The 16,456-nt window shown below is 39.6% G+C and overlaps 1 protein-coding gene across 1 annotated transcript in view; it reads left to right on the top strand.

Moving 5' to 3' along the window:
* Window positions 1–16,456, top strand: part of CAP2 (cyclase associated actin cytoskeleton regulatory protein 2) — a 136,552-nt gene that overhangs the window by 58,523 nt on the left and 61,573 nt on the right. The gene's annotated exons all lie outside the window — the stretch shown is intronic.

Raw genomic sequence — 16,456 nt, 5'->3', positions numbered from 1 at the left:
CTTGCAGACAAGGGTGATCAGGAAAGGCATCATGGAGGAGATAAAATGACAGTCCAAGAGCAGTAATGCAAGTGCTTCTGATGTAATTACACTAATATTAATAAAGTGGTGAATTTACTTAGCACAAACGCAAAAAAATACTTTCCTGGATTAAATATGTTTGGGAAAATCCCATACTCTGTTCACTGAAGAAGCATGTAAAATATTATTATTTAAACTTACATTTTCCCAGACTTATTTGGCCATGGAGGCTTTTTGTAGAGGGACATCTGTTCATGTCCTGTGGAAGGCTGGTGTACATTTCTTTTAAGTTGTTCTAAATGCTTGATGGTCATTGCTTTTGGTAGATTCTAACTATTAGCAGGGATTCTAAGACCAACTCCAAGAGTCCCACGGCCTAACGTACATACATGCCCAGTATAATCCTCTCCCCTTGAGTGTAGGAATGAGCTGTGAATTTATGGGATATCGATCCTTTGATTAGGTTTATGATCAGGGTGATGGGATAGTCACTCCAGTGATTATGTAATGTCACATAAGACTGTCATTGTGGCTGTAGAGAGATTCTCCTGCTGGCCTTGAACACATGAGCTACCACATTGTAAGAGGGCAGCCTCTAGAAGCTGAGAGGGACCCTCTGCTGACAGCCAGCAGTAAAACAGAGACTTCAGTCCCACAAGTGTAAGAAATCAAATTCTGCCAATGACTGTGTGCACTTTGAAGGGGACCCAAAGCTCCAGATAGAAATGTAGCCTTGCTGACACCTTGATTTCAGCCCTGTGAGACCCTGAGCAGAGAATATAGCTTCATGCCCAGAAGCTGTGAGATGGTAAATGTATATTGTTTTAAGCCACTAAGCTTGTGGTAATTCATTATGCACAAATAGAAAACTCATCCAGATTGCCTTGATTCCCTCCTCCTTGCCAGACTCTAAAACAGTTAATTGGTTTTTAAAATAAGGCCGTGAGCCACAGATCAACATGTGAAGCCACCCTACCGTTTGCTTCTTCTTCCCTGTCCCCCACCCCCATTCCTCCACCTTCACTCCTCCATTTATCCTGGAAGGAGATAAGAGATTTGCCTACAGCCCTGGTTGACAATGATGACAATCCAATTTCAAATTTCCTTTCTCATTTTGGACTAAGAAACACGTTTCTTATATTCTCTATTATGAAGAGTTTCAAATTTTTCAACCTTGACCTGTAGGAAAAAATGTATTTTATTTCATCACCCAGTTTCTCAAAACAACAGTTATCCTTATCATGTACAGTTCATTATGATATATTTCATCTAGTCCATTCTATTGCTCTGTTCTTTTCTTCTTTTTTTAAAGACAGTTCATGACCCACTGAATTGATTTCATGATGTACTAATGGGTCATCACATCTTGCACTTTGAAAGCACCCCTCTCATATCACAGACATATTACAACGCTCATGATATAGATCAACTTATAAAGCATGTGCAGAACATGCTTTTCTTCTCTCCCCTTGTTGTAATTTATAAAAATGATCTTTGGGCAAAAGATTGTTCTAGTCCTTACAGTATCTTTGTTAAGAATTTTAGTGACAATTTAAAAATCCTATTTGTGTGCAGAATTTTTCAAGGGACCCGGGCACACTCAACTCTTCATTTACTTTTATACCAGTTGGATCTAGGGAAAATAGGATATTTCTAATTCACAAGCATGAAAAGTGAAATTCAGTGACACATTAATGACCTGGCCATGGGATCTAGACCGGGGCCCATTACTTTACTCGCCATCCAAAGTTCTTTTCACACTACACATAAAAAGAACTGCACTGCACAGTCATTTATAGGAGTTACATGGCCAAATAAAACTGTAGAAAGTGTTTAGTTAATTGGGAGAGGGGAAATGATTTCTCTTGGCATTGAGACATCTCATATCACCAGGGAGAGATGTGAAAGATAATCTTTAATCATCTCTACCATGAGTGGCCCCCAAATTTTAGCCTGAGCTGAAAATGTAACTTCTACTGGACCAGTGCTTCTGAAGCCCTCGTTGGGCATCACCCCCCAGGAAGGCTATCGCCAGGGGTTTGGGGAGGTCTTCCACCTGGACCCCACCACCTCTAGCCCTGGTTAATTTCGGACAGGTAGGAAGCACCGGTGTGGTGGAGAACCACGTCTGTTGTGCCGTAAGTCAGAAGGCATTGCCTTCCTTCCTACGCACACTTTCCATATTTTCTCCAACATGCCTTACGCTGCTAAGACCGGACAATGAAATTGTGTGTGTGTATGTGTGTTTGCATGGAATTAATGTGTACCGGTTTCTGACTAAAGGGAAGTTTAGTTTCCAACTAAAGGGAAGTTGGAAAGTTTCCAACTAAAGGGAAGATAATTTATGGTCATTGACTGGTCTGTGGATTTTATTCTATTAAAAAAACTGGAAGTCTGAGTTTTTTATTCCTCCAGAAGTGAGAGAAAGAGTTTCTACTACCCCTCCCTCTCCTTTTCTGTCTTTATTTGGGCTTGCATTTTAAAAGGAAATAGTGCCTTCCTGTGCGTGGAGCAAGAATCTAAAACATTTTTTGTCCTTTCATTGTCTAAACAGTCTGAGAAATTAGAAGGGAAAGGAAGATGAGAGACTCCTTCTGTCCATTCCTCCATCTAGTGATATGCGTGCCCCAACACGGTGCTCTGTTCAGAGCACTCAGTAAGGATTTTCTAAGGCATGGGGCAGTCATCCAATATGTTGATAATTTATTGATCTTAAACTAAGCAAGAAAGCCTAGTAAAAAAAAAAAAAAAAGAAAGCCTAGTAGCGTTAACCTTAGGACTTGAGCTAATTACGTTGGTACACTGGTAGATCCAGATTACTCATGGGTTTATGCCCATATGTTTGAGATTTTCATAAAACGTATTAATTTGTGGGGGTGGTTAAGAGGAGAGACTCTGGACTTGGGCCTACGTGGATCTGAGTCCCAGATCTTCTGCTCATTAGCTCTTCTAATCCAAATGCAAGAAAAACAAATTCATTGGTGTCTCCTACATTTGAGAATCTTTTCTCTTTTTCCGGGTGACTACTGACAAACTAATCTGGTAAAGTCCACAAGACATTCCCACTGAGTCACTCTAACCTAACCAACTTGTCAAGTTACTCACTTAGGAGAAGGCAGTTGAACTCTCTTTGCCCGTGTTTCCTTATTTTCTCCCTTCCTTCCTTCCTTCCTTCCTTCCTTCCTTCAGCATGCAGGATCTTAGTTCCCCAACCAGGGGTTGAACCCATGCCCCCTGCAGTGGAAGCACAGAGCCTTAACCACTGGACTGCCAGGGAAGTCCCTCCTTATTTTTAAATAGGGTGAATAGTTCCTATCTCACAGAGTTATTGTGAGGATTGAATGAGAAAAAGCATGCAAGGGTCAGGTGACTGAGTAGGAGAATTCAGTATTAGTCAGGGCAGTCCAACTGCTTTAGGAAAAAGTCCCTAATTCTCAATGACTGAACATCATAGACATTTTTTTTCTTGCTCACCTAAGGTCTTCTCTGGTGTTTTTGGTTGACAGTCTTCCATATGGTCATTCAGGGAACCAGGCTTCCTCTGTCTTAGAGCCCTACCTGGCTCTAAGTCCTCATTAAATTGGGAAAGAGAACACAGAATCATTCCTGGGAAGGTTTTATGGGTCAGACCTGGAAGTGGCATGTGTCACCTCTACTTTCATTCAGTCTCTTGGACATTCCTAGATGCAAGGGAGGTGGCAAATTTAATCAGTCTGTACGCTGGGAAGGAGGAATTCACAGATTTGTTGAGCATGTCACCAATCTGCCAGAGTGGGTAACTTGGCTTGACTAAAGTGAAGTCTTTCTCAGTGGAAATACCTTTCTAAACACTCAAGTGGGTTTTCCAGGCTAATCCCCAAGTTCCCATCCAGAGAAAGACAAGAAAACTTTCAAATCTAGCTGTTGAATTTATTTTTATTGTTTTTGGGTATATATGGAGAGATAGAGATAGAGATAGAGATGCATGTATATAGATATCTCAAAGTTTCCTTTAATTAGAATGAGTTCATCCTTTTTTGCCTCTGTAATGTTTTACCATAAGGTGTAAATTATTGTCCCATATTTTAAAATGCCAAGCAAAGTAGTCATGTGACTTTGATCTTAGAGCATGCCTTGGGTAAATTAGGTTGTGCTAGTGGCAGGTCTGGAAATTGTAAAGGAATAGCAAACGAATGAACAAAGCCAAACTCCTAAGTGTTCCTTAAGTCCGTGCCCAGAAAATGTCACAGTTTAGCTCAGTCAGGATTGCTGAATCTTCTTGAAAGATTTGGCCATGATTAGTGCTGCCAAGTTCTCTTGTTAGGGGACATATGACAGGTAACATAATGCAATAAAATAACTCTGGCCCTAATGTAAAATGAAACACCTACTTTAAAAGATTGCCTTAAAGCTTTTTGTCTTCATACAAAGCTATCAAGAAAATACTCTGTTGAGTAACTGCTATTAATTATATGTGCTGAGCGAGTATTTTTAATGGATTTTTAAATATATAATTCTACATTTATCTGGAAAACAGGAAAATAAAACTGCAAGAAAAATTAACAGGTTTTCATCTTTTGTGTCATGCTCAGTTATGTTTTCATTTAACAGTGGTATTTCCCAGTGGACAGAATTTCAAAAAGGAGTAGCACTTTAGAATCTAACCAGTAACTCACTTTATGGCCTTTTCCAAATTAACTCTATATTTTCACTTCATAAATATGTATAAGTTTTGACTCATTAATATTGCTCAATGGGTGGTTCTCTTCACTACCAACCCAAAAGCACTCAAAGGCAATATACGCTTTAAATTTCTAGAGAAGAGATAGGCTTAAACCCAACTGAAACATCTGCTCAAATACAATCTATGAAGAGCAGGTAAAAACTGGTTACATACAGATACCTACAGGATTGAATTTTTTGTAACCAGCAGCTTCCTGAGTAGCATTTCATGTTACAGTTGGAGAAGTGAGGCAAAAAGAAGCCTTTGCTTTTCATATGAGCCTTTCCAGGGCCAGAACATTACCTTGGTAATTACACGCTGGCTCCTTGTGAAGGCTGGTGTAGATGCTGGTTGATGAAGAATAAAGCACCAGGGAAGGAAGGAGAGGAAGAGGTTTGTGTGATATCATCAGGGTCTGCTTGAGTTGACAGCCTGAAGCTACCCAGTCAGGGCTGAATCCCAACAGGAAAGCTAATCATTAGTTTATCAGAATGCAGAGAGGAGGATAATCAGAAAAGAGGGTAATTCTGTCATTCTTCTGCCAGACTGTTTGCTTTGGCAACATAAAGCTGTGAATGAGCTCGTGAGCTGTGACCATGGGTTAGTAGCTTTATAGGTATTTAGAAACCCAGGACTGTGGAGGCAGAAGGGATTTGCTAAGACCCTGTCCTGTTGGACATCACTCATGGTGACTTTTTTTTTTTAATCTGATAAGGCACATTAGCTCATTTCTCTTTGTGTAAGACATGAATTAGATAATGAATGGCTTCCCAAAGGAAGCGAGGTGGTTATCACACACAGGGGATTTGGGGGATTATCTAAGGGGGTAAAGGTTAATAAAGAAGGATAATATCCTTTGTTTTATCAACTATTTCATACTAAGTTTGTTACAGTTCCAGACTGCCTTGATGGCAAATTCTACATAAAGGTTAGAACTACGTATATGTCTAGGGAATTTTTCATACTCCATTTAGCCAAGTGTTGGGATCACTTTGTATTTTTAATAAAATGATTTTCAACTATTTCTCATTCTCCACTGTGAAGCTTCATATTTGCTTGCTAGACACTATAAATCTGATATTTCAAAATTGGTAGTGTTACATGTTTTTCTCTTGCGGCCTGATTCAAAAATTAATTTTAAAAGTGGTCATTGATGTCGTTCAACAAATCTTTTTAAAAGCCATACACATTTTGGCCTTTGGATTTGGTACTTGTTCATCATTTCAGTAGCCTTAATGTGAGTCCTCTTTGCAAGACATAGCTTCTATCATCTGTACAAAGCTGTATATGCGAAAATAGCAAACGGGGAGAAGGTAATTCCAGTTGACATTCCAGTCTGGATCCGCTGTCATAAATTACTTAGCAGAGGGCATGGTCCGTTACTTTTTATGGTCATGTTCTATATTTGTATGTGCTGTGGGTCGGATCACATGACAAAAGCATCATTTGATATTAGTGTTTATATGCACCAACTAGTGAGGGCTGGATTTAAGCTTCACTGTGCAGCACTTTTAATTTGTATACTTAGCTCTTAATTGAAAATGCAGACACTCCCCTAAGTACTAAAACTACAAATAATCCAGAATAAATTTTACATAATTGTTTTTAGGAGAAGACAAACTACAGCATATCCTAACTAATTGAAATGCACTATGCCTTCCAGAGATTTTAAAACGTAAATTTTGAACATGAACAAGTCCACATCGCCAGAATAATAAAGACCCATACTCAGCACTTTCCCTCATCCAGCCCCTCCCTAAGCGGAACAAGAGAGTGTCTTACTGCTGAGGGCAATTGCTTTTTATGAAGATACATTTCCCAAACTAACTGAGAGAAGAAAACACATACGTGCGTTTTCCCCCCTCTGCCTTCCACATTGCTTTTCCCACTGCAGCTGAAAATTTAGGTTTCTAGCAGCAAACACCTAGAGAATGGACGATTACTTCTTTTCATAAACCAAACAGGAAAAAAGAATGTCAGGTTTTGGTGGACTAACTGCTGTGAGCATTAGTGTTTCTATATCTGGAGTCGCTTATTAGATAAATTTCCCTGTTAAGTAGTGACTTCAGATCTTTGTTAAACCCTGTTCACCTTACATACTCCAGCCTTCTTTAATTTCCTCAACTCTATTAATTTATTTCTGGGGGCTTTTTTTTTTTTTTAACCAAACATTTAGTGGATCCCTCCTATATAGCAGTCACAGCGTTTGGCATTTCTACATCTATCACTACCTCATTTGTATGAGAACATACTTTGGAAAAATAGGGTCTGGGTGATGTTATTTGTCATGATTCATATATTCCTGCACTTATCTTCGTTGTTACTGCCCTCACGCTACCACCACGACCACCATTCGAACTTTCCCACCCACTCTCCTCTCTTAAGGAACATATTCAGTATGCCTTCTGACGGTCTCTATATCTTTGAACATCCTCAGCACCTTTATGGTAGTTTCTGTCAAAACAAAAGTAACTTGTTTATTTTAGAAACATTCCACTGTTATTTTTTGTGCATGTTTTCCATCCCCTCAACAAGATTCTAAGAGCTTCAAGGAGCTTTATAGTTGATGTGTCTTTGCTTTTCATTGTGGTCTTAACTGTATTTTATTTGATATCAAGTTTGATAAAAAGACAAGCTCTGGCTGCTGACACTTTTGGTTGGTTTGAGGGATAAAAGCTGGGTTAATAGATTTCAGTGGCACAGGAAGGGAACAGAGGAACAGAGTGAAATGACATTTTTATTTAGTGATACTGTTATCTTTTACCAAAAAAAAAAAAAAAAGGAACTTGATATTTGGAGGTATGTTTGATACAGATTGAGATATCAATTGAGGTTATTACTGCTAAAATGTAAGTCACGGATCAGTCACATAGAATTAGCCTTGAAAATGTATTCCTTACAGGGGAATTTGGGAAAGGGAAGGTTAGAGGAAGAACAAATGGTGTGGGGTTAGTAAGGCATTTCATTTCAAGGATGCCGTTTCTCTTATGCACACTTTCACAAAACGAGTGCCTCTGAGGCTACCACAGAATGTTTCATTTTTGAATGTGTGGAACGAATGACAAGAAATGATCACAGCCAGATTTGGGTGATAGATGTAGCTCAAGCATTCAATGATGTTAGAATATAGGTTCTGGGAAGAGTGTGCTGACTAAATTCACATGGGCTGTGGAGATCCAGCTGGTCTGATATTTAAATGCTGTTGAAAAAATGTTCTAATTAGATGGTTTCTTCCCTATATGGAGTTTTCATGTAAATTGTGAAGAATGGTACTTTCTTGAGGTGGTGAAATTGTGGTGAGTGTCCACCATCAGCCCTCTGAAGCTGGTAATTTCACAGGTAGAACCACAGCGACTGAGGTGCAGAACTTCAGGCTTTCTTCTGCCTTCGTCCACTTGGGTTCTCTATATAGGACAATGGGCAGCACATCACCCAAATCAGATTTCAGTGATTCAAACGACAGGAGTACCATCATTTTCTTTGGCTGGATATCCTGTGGTTGAATGTGTTCAGGATTCCTCCTGGAAAGTCATAAATTGGATTCTGTTTTCCCACAGGAATAGGGATATAATTTGAAACTTCATGTTTTACCAACCCGACAGCAAATGAAGCACAGACAGAGCAAACTACACATGATAAAAACCAAGATACAGCTAAAACATTGTAATTATTTAAAACGGGGAAATGTGGCTCCATGTCCTGTAAAGTGGTTATAAATGTGCTGTTCACTTTAATTATGAGTCCCTAATGAATTTTAACTGCATATGCCACACATAAAAAATCTATATTATAACTTACCAATCTGAAACTGATGATGGCTGTAGTAAATATTCATCAATAGTAATTTTACTTTTTTAGAATTTGAAGGATCTTTTTGTAGAGATGTACTGGATGATCCATTATCTTTGAAATGTTTTTTGTGGGAAAATGAGAACACTTGCCTCTTTTCCTCTTTTGACAGGATTTCTCTGGTCTAGACAGAGACATTCAGAATCATTCTGTAATTCTCTAGTACTGTACCTGAGACTGAATCATCCTTTTCAAAAATAGCAACCAAAGGATCACAGCATTCAGAGATCTTATCAAGGAGTGTGTTTGGGATGGGACTTTTTCTTCTGATCGTCCCAGTCAACTTTTCTTTGTTGTTATTTGAAGGTATATTTGGTACGGATTGAGGTATCCCTCTTTGCTGAGTCAGAGAAGAGCAATGGGAGGAAGGAGGGCAAAGAAGGATAATCATATCCCCCCCCCCCTTTTTTTCTTTTGCGGTACACGGGCCTCTCACTGCTGTGGCCTCTCCCGCTGCGGAGCACAGGCTCCGGACGCGCAGGCTCAGCGGCCATGGCTCAACGGACCCAGCCACTCCGCGGTACGTGGGATCCTCCCGGACCGGGGCACGAACCCGCGTCCCCTGCATCGGCAGGCGGACTCCCAACCACTGCGCCACCAGGCAAGCCCCATATCCCCTTTTTTATCAGTTAGAAGGGAGGGAGGAAGTTTTAAGCCAGGCATGTGGCCGTGCACCTGGGAGCTTTCTAGCGCATCACCTCTCTAAACCACTCTGCTCCTGTTTTCTTCTTCGAGTCTTTGTCCATCATTTGTATCCCCCAAGGACCGGAAAGTGTTAGAAAGTAGGTGTTAATTAGTAAGAAGGCAGCAATAAAGGAGTGAAGCTGTGAAATACAGCGCTGCCCGTGCTGTTACAACACGTCATCAAACCACTTTCATTTCCTTTGACTTGTTATTAATATCTTTATTTCGAGTCAGGTTACCCTAAACTTCGTTGTTTTCCCTGGATCGATTGACTCCTTAAGCTCTTCGGTTTGTCCCTGGCACTGCATTAATTTGCTTGTTGACTTAGGTTGTGAGTAATCCCTTCAGTTACTGCCAGTCAGTACCAGGGAGGGATTAATATAATAGAATGTGATTATTCAGTACTTCTGAGCGATGAACACCCAGCCCTGTGTCCAGTGCCCATTGTAGGTGCTCAATAAGAGATGGAGTGAATTAACCATCTAAAACCGATAGAACCCCAGACATTCAGGATGGTTAAGCCCTTCTCCCCAGATCACTTATTAAATGAATATCTGGGAACCTTCTCTTGCCTTTGTGTTTGTGGAAACAGACAGTACGTGGAAAGTCAACCCCAATCACTTTTTACAGTGAGAGAATCTCAGGGAGTCTGGAAGAGCAGAGACTTCTCTCCATACTTATGGGATAAATGTTCTCGCAGAAAGGAGATTCATACTCAGCAAGACCATAGGAAGACCTTAGCATAACTATCTCCTGGCCTATGGGTTGGTTATAAAAACATATATTATTATTCCCACATAGATAAGGAATAAAGCACAGAAAGATTACTCATTTGGTATCCCTTAATAAGAGCAAAAGAGATTGAAAGCCAAGGTTTTCCAATCTGATTATGAATATATCACCTCAATCTCTCTTTCATTTGGCTTTTTGGTTCCTTTTTATTTTCTTAAAATGCTAATTAAATTGTGTTCTTCCTACCTGAACATCAAGATAACTGGCTTAAAAGATCTCCCATTTGTGGGTGTCACCACAGATTTCACCACTGAGCTTTTTATTGCTCTGAAGTGTTTTGTGTAGTTTTAATCTTGTTTGTTTTTTTCTGTGTGGAACACTTACTTTACTAATGATGGGTCTTCAAGATGGATTTAGCTCATTTAAAAAGAGTACTTTTGCTGAAATTTCTATGACCTGCTCATTTTCTTGAGTCTTCAAAGAGGATGAACATTGTTCCATTTTGTCCCTGGTTTTTGTTTTGTTTTGTTTTTTAAAAAATGAGTTTAAGAAGTTCTAAAGGAAATAACGTAAGGAACATTATGCTCGAATGACATATTATTTCACACCCTCCTCAGTTCTATGTCAAAGTATTTTTTCTGTTTTTCACGTAGAATATAATTAAATATTCACATTTTTTCATATCAACAAAATCCATATATTTGTAATTTTAATAGACATACTGTATTCCATAATTATGTATGACATAATTGGGCATTCATCTATTTTTGAGTTACTTTTAATCATAAATTCTTATGATCCATATCTTAATTTTTTCTTCTATTCTCCAAAAAATTTTAACCCGCACATGTAAAACATTATCTGTCTTAATAGAGCAGAATGAGTAGAGAGTTGCATCAAACAATAATCAGTCTTTGTAAAGAACAAACCACCCTCCAATGTCCTCTGCTAAGCTTAGGGAGAAATCCTGAAGAGCTGGGGTGGAAGAATAGTTTCAAGAGGTGAAATTCTAAAAGAAATTTAAGGTACAGGGATTGGGCCACGGCTTGCCTCTTTTATTGATACTATTTATAAGAAAAAAAGTTTATACCTGTATCATATTGCTTAAATGGAATTCAGTTAATACTGTTTTTCTAATATTTGTGAATATTGTATTATATGTGTATATTTATTAAATGTGACTGTCTCCCTTATGTGATAGATTTTGGTGCAAGACCTGTTTTTATTGAAAAGAAAATATTTTCAACTCTGCCATTTAGGTTGTCTCATATACCTGTTAGTTTCTCCTTAACTACTGCAATTTCCATTTTTGTCTCTATTCTTTGTTCAGCTTTATTTCTGTGCTTTGCTCAGGCATGTCTTGAACAGTGTTTGTTATGCGGTTACTAGTTTTATTTCTTCTTGCAATTTCCTCACTTTTCTCATATGTATTTTTTTATGTTGCTTGGGACATAAGCAGTTACTCTTTTAGGTAGAGTGTGTCTATTGCAGTCCGATAGTGATCCCTCACTGCATTTTATTCGGGATGCTTTTTTTAATCTGATAGCATTATAAGTATCCTTGTTTGTTTGACCTCCTTCTGATTTCTTTGGAAACTTATCTAATCAATCATTCCCTTCTTTCTCTCTCTACTGACTCCTTCTGTTTAATCTGCAAACCAAGTCAAGTTTCTCTCTCCTTTAAAAACACAAACAAACAGGAATGGCTTCCTTGACCGCCTACACCATCTCTTTCTTCCCCTTTACTGCCATACATCTTAAGAAGACTCTGTCCTCTCTCTCTGTCACTTCCCTGTCACTGTTCAGTCTCCTGTCATCTGTCTTCGCTCCTTATCATTTTACCAGAAAAGACTTTCCCATTGCCATGGTATCTTCCTAATTGACCTCATTCCATTCAGCCTCCTTGCAGAATTTTTATCAGTGACCGTCACTCTCCTCAAAGTTTTTCCTTCCCTTGGGAATGAACTTTATTCTTTCTAAGTTCTCTGTTTCATTTAATTTCTTTCTCTGACTTCTCTTCCTTCCTCTACCGTTTAAATGTATGTATTCCTTCAAGATTTCACTCTTTATCAGCCGAAGAGGACTTTCTCAATCATAGTCTCTCCCTGGTCAGTTTCATCAATGTCCATGGTGGTATCAGTCACCCCTATGCTAATGATGCCAACTGTCCATCTCCAGACTCCAGGCCTTACTCCTTAGCCCTGGGTCTGGATTAACCCTTAGTGAGCCTCAAATGGACTTTATTTGGAGACACACAGACACTTCATCCAAACTCTGTTCTCCTTCCTGGTTCTTTCTCTCAATTGTTGGAACCCCAAACTACCCTGTCACCTGAGCTAGAAACTCTTCAGTCCTTCTGACTTCTCCTTGTCCTTCACCCCTCATGTCTAACCAATCTCTGAGTCCTGACAGCACCCTGACCACAAGAATCTATGGGATCTAAAACCTTTGCTTCATTCCCAGGGCCCTAATGCAGAAAAAAGGAAAGGGTGAGAGAGAAGAAAGGAAGAAGGAAGGAAAAAAGAAAGAAAGAAGAGGGAAGGAAGGAGGAGAGGAGAATGAAGGAAGGGATAAAAGAAGGTGGGAAAAAGAAGGAAGGAGAGAGAAAGAAAGGGAGAAGATAGACAAAGATCACCTGCTTTTTAAATTTTTTAAGTAAAGGTATTACAAGCATGCTTTTTTTAAAAAAACTGAAATAACGAAAAGACATAAGAAGAAGAAAAAATCCCACCACTCACTGACAAACACTATAGGTTTAGCCTCTTATAACTGGTCTCTGTGCCTCAAAGCTCTCTCTCCTCCGATCTGTTCCCCATTCCCTCATCATAGGTACTGTTACAAAACAAAGTGAATGAACAGAAAACAAAATTAATCTGGAATCCTGCCACTGTTTCCCATGGCCTGTGCAATCAATTCTATAGACTCCATAGGATGACATTCAAGGCCCTTTGCAATGTATTGTTTCTGCATCTGAATCCTCTCCCCAGAACTCCTCCCTGACAACAAATCGAGTATCCCTGTCACGCTGGAGGATCAAAGTTCTGGGAACATGTATGCTTTCATGCCTATGCATGAGCAAAGGAATGATGGGCCTGAAATGTCCATCCTTCTCTTCCTACTCCATACTTTTGTCATTCTAATAGATATATCATATTCCATAATTTGATTAGCTATGCTTGGAAACACCAAGAGCTGCTTTCTTCAAGAGCTTGAGGTCTAATGAGGGCCAAAGATAAATCTAAATGGGGTACATTGTAATAAATGCTGAGCTGATGGGGGCTCCGAGGTAGCAGTCTTGAACACTGCCTGCAGGTTGGGGAAGTTGGAGACAGAGTCACAGAGAAGGGACCCCTTGAACCAAGTCTTGCAAGATAAGTAGGATTCAAGTGTGTGAAATTTCATCTAACAAATGGAAAAGCCCAGGTATCTCTGCTGTTGTATGTAAGTGGGTTAAATCTTGGACAGTTCTCTCCTATCCTATCTATCAAAATGATGTGGTGCTAAATTTATTTTTTTTAAACAACAGATTATTGAATTTTATTTTTTAATTCAGCCAGTTACTTTTTTGTTTTAATAATAAGCAAGTTTAGGCTGTATACACTTACTCTTTGATTCGTTATTTGTCCTTAAGCCCAAGTAAACTTATCTTTAGTGTAGTCATTTACTGATTTCTCTTTTCATTTCTGTGTTTTCTGTGGTGGATTTTACACTCTTTATTTCTTTTCGAACTAGGCCAAAAGATAACCTTAAGTGTCCTATTTCTTAACATTTTAACATTAATATATTTCAGAAAAAAATTTAATTGCTTCTATTTATTTCTATTATTAACTAAATAAACTTCGATTCCCTTTCAGGAAACAAAAGCAGTCTTGTGTTCCCCTTCTATTCATTCTGTGTAGTTATTATCTGAGATCCTTTTGAGGTTCTGTTAATACCCAATAGCTATAAGAATTTATTTGCTAATTTACCATTTTCATTATTAATGAAAGGATTATTAATTAATCCTTGCTTAATATTCTAATTCATTTGTTTCTCAAAGAGGTCTTTAAATCTCCTACAGTGACATAATGGGCGTGAGATTTTGTGACCCACTGTTTGTATTTTTAATTGGCCAATTATTTTAAGTCCTCTAAGCCTTTTTTTAATTCTTTAAAATAAATTTATATATTTATTTTGGTTTTTTTGGCTGCATTGGGTCTTTGGTGCCGTGCACGGCCTTTCTCTAGCTGCGGTGAGCAGGGACTACTCTTCGTGGCGGTGTGCGGGCTTCTCATTGCGGTGGCTTCTCTTGCTGCGGAGAACAGGCTCTAGATTCATGGGCTTTGGTAGTTGAGACGTGGGCTCGGTAGTTGTGACTCGCGGGCTCTAGAGTGCAGGCTCAGTAGTTGTGGGACATGGGCTTAGTTGCTCCACCACATGTGGGATCTTCCCGGACCAGGGCTCGAACCCATGTCCCCTGCATTGGCACGCAGATTCTTAACCACTGCGCCACCAGGGAAGTTCCAAGTCCTCTAAGTCTTAGAACATTCTCCTCTGCCTTCAAAGAGTAAGGTGACCCTGGTCAAGTACTTTCTTTTGGCTTTGTCATAGTTTCTCCACCCATCCCACTTCTCCTCCAAAGTCTGAGGAGGGAAATCTAATTGCATTATTATCCTTACATTATTAAATTCCAAGTTCCCTTATTTGTGATAGCTTTAAATCTTTGCCTTTGTCTCTTTTTTTAAGTGGTAGAAAAGAATGTGAAGGGAAATTCAGACATGGGAAATTATCCACCACTGAGTAGATTTATCTGGGTTCTCATGATGTCTGTGCCAAAGTTCTGTTTCCATTCAGTAAATTTTCTGCTATCTCTGTTCCTAACTTTGTGCTCATCACAATCCTTTCCTGACTCCATTGGATTCCTACTCTTCAAAGCCCGAGATTCTTTATCCTGTTTCCTAGGTGTATTTGTTTGCTAGGGCTGCTGTAACAAAACACCATAGACTGAGTGACTTAAATAACAGAAATTTATTGCCTCACAGTCTTAAAGGCTAGGATTCCAAAATTGAAGTGTCCTTCTGAAGTCTCCATGGAAGGATCTTTTCCAGGCCTCTCTCCTAGCTTCTGGTGATTTGCTCGCAATCTCCTGTACCGTTGTCGACACATCACCCTGACTGCTGTCTTCGTGTTCACATGGCATTCTTCTGGTGTGTGTGTCTCTGAGTCCAAATTTCCCCTTTTCATAAGGACACCAGTCATAATGGATTAGGGACCCACCCTACTCCAGTATGACCTCATCTTACCTAATGACATCTATAACACCCCTCTTTCCATATAAGGTTACATTCTGAGGTGCTTGGTCTTAGGACTTTCAACATACAGATTTGGGGGAGACATAATTCAGTGGTTAATACTAGGTGTGTCAAGTACTCTTCCAATATTATTATCTGTGTAATGCAGCCATAATTTGGGCCAGTTGTTTGAGCATATCATGGTAACACTAACCATCTGTGCTTCACCAAGTCTCCTCTTTGTGTTTTTATTCCTTTATAATATTTGCAAGTTGTGCTCAGCTTCATATCACTCCATATTCCTCTGTAGCCATAACTATTTCTTCTGTCTCTCTTTGGAAGCTGTTGTTATTAGCTCATTCAGATGTGTTTGGGTGGATAGTCCCAGGTTCACGTGGCTTTGCTCATTCCCTTTTAAGTTGCAAAACTGTTACATAGGACTCATGCTGTTAACTGGGGATTTTATTTGTTTGACTTATTTATTGTTTATGGAGTTTATCATATGTGTTTGTTGTATCTCGTTGTTTCTCTTTTTCAGGTCATTTTATTGGCAAGGGGGTTACCATCCCCCAAATTTCTTCTCAGGAGTCCAAGGTATATAACATACAGCTCTTTTCTTTAATTCTTTCTTTCTCTCCATTATTTCTTTTCTAATTCTTATAGACAGTTCTGTGAGAATCTTTGTGACTTCCTAAGATATCATGTGTACACATGTCAATGTGAAGGCCATTGTTGGTGTGCAGGTGGCCACACTCCAAGGAGACATAATCAGCAGTTGACTAGCCCTACAGGGTGCTGAGAGGATAAGGTGCTGACAAAGGATCCAGTTTGACTGGGATTCATTATTACAATGGGATGGAGATGGGCTTAGGCACATGTGCCAGAGAACCAAATACTAGCCCATAAAGGGAAGGGGTGAAAGGATGGAAATTCAAACCTGCATGGAGCCCCAGGACCCCTCAAAATAGCATTCTCACATGTCCAGCTCCCACCACTGGACCAAAGAGCCCGTAGGAAGGCTGGCCTTAAAGGCAGTTTAGAGATCTTTCCCTGATATTGCCAGCAGTGTCATTTTCACATCAAGAACCACCAGCCCGGGCTTCCCTGGTGGCGCAGTGGTTGAGAGTCCGCCTGCTGATGCAGGGGACACGGGTTCGTGCCCCGGTCCGGGAAGATCTCACATGCCGCGGAGCGGCTGG

Source organism: Orcinus orca, chromosome 10, assembly GCF_937001465.1.
Source record: "Orcinus orca chromosome 10, mOrcOrc1.1, whole genome shotgun sequence".
In the NCBI taxonomy this organism is placed as follows: domain Eukaryota; kingdom Metazoa; phylum Chordata; class Mammalia; order Artiodactyla; family Delphinidae; genus Orcinus; species Orcinus orca.
The sequence above is the reverse complement of the archived record's forward strand: the minus strand, read 5'-3'. Positions and strand labels throughout refer to the sequence as shown.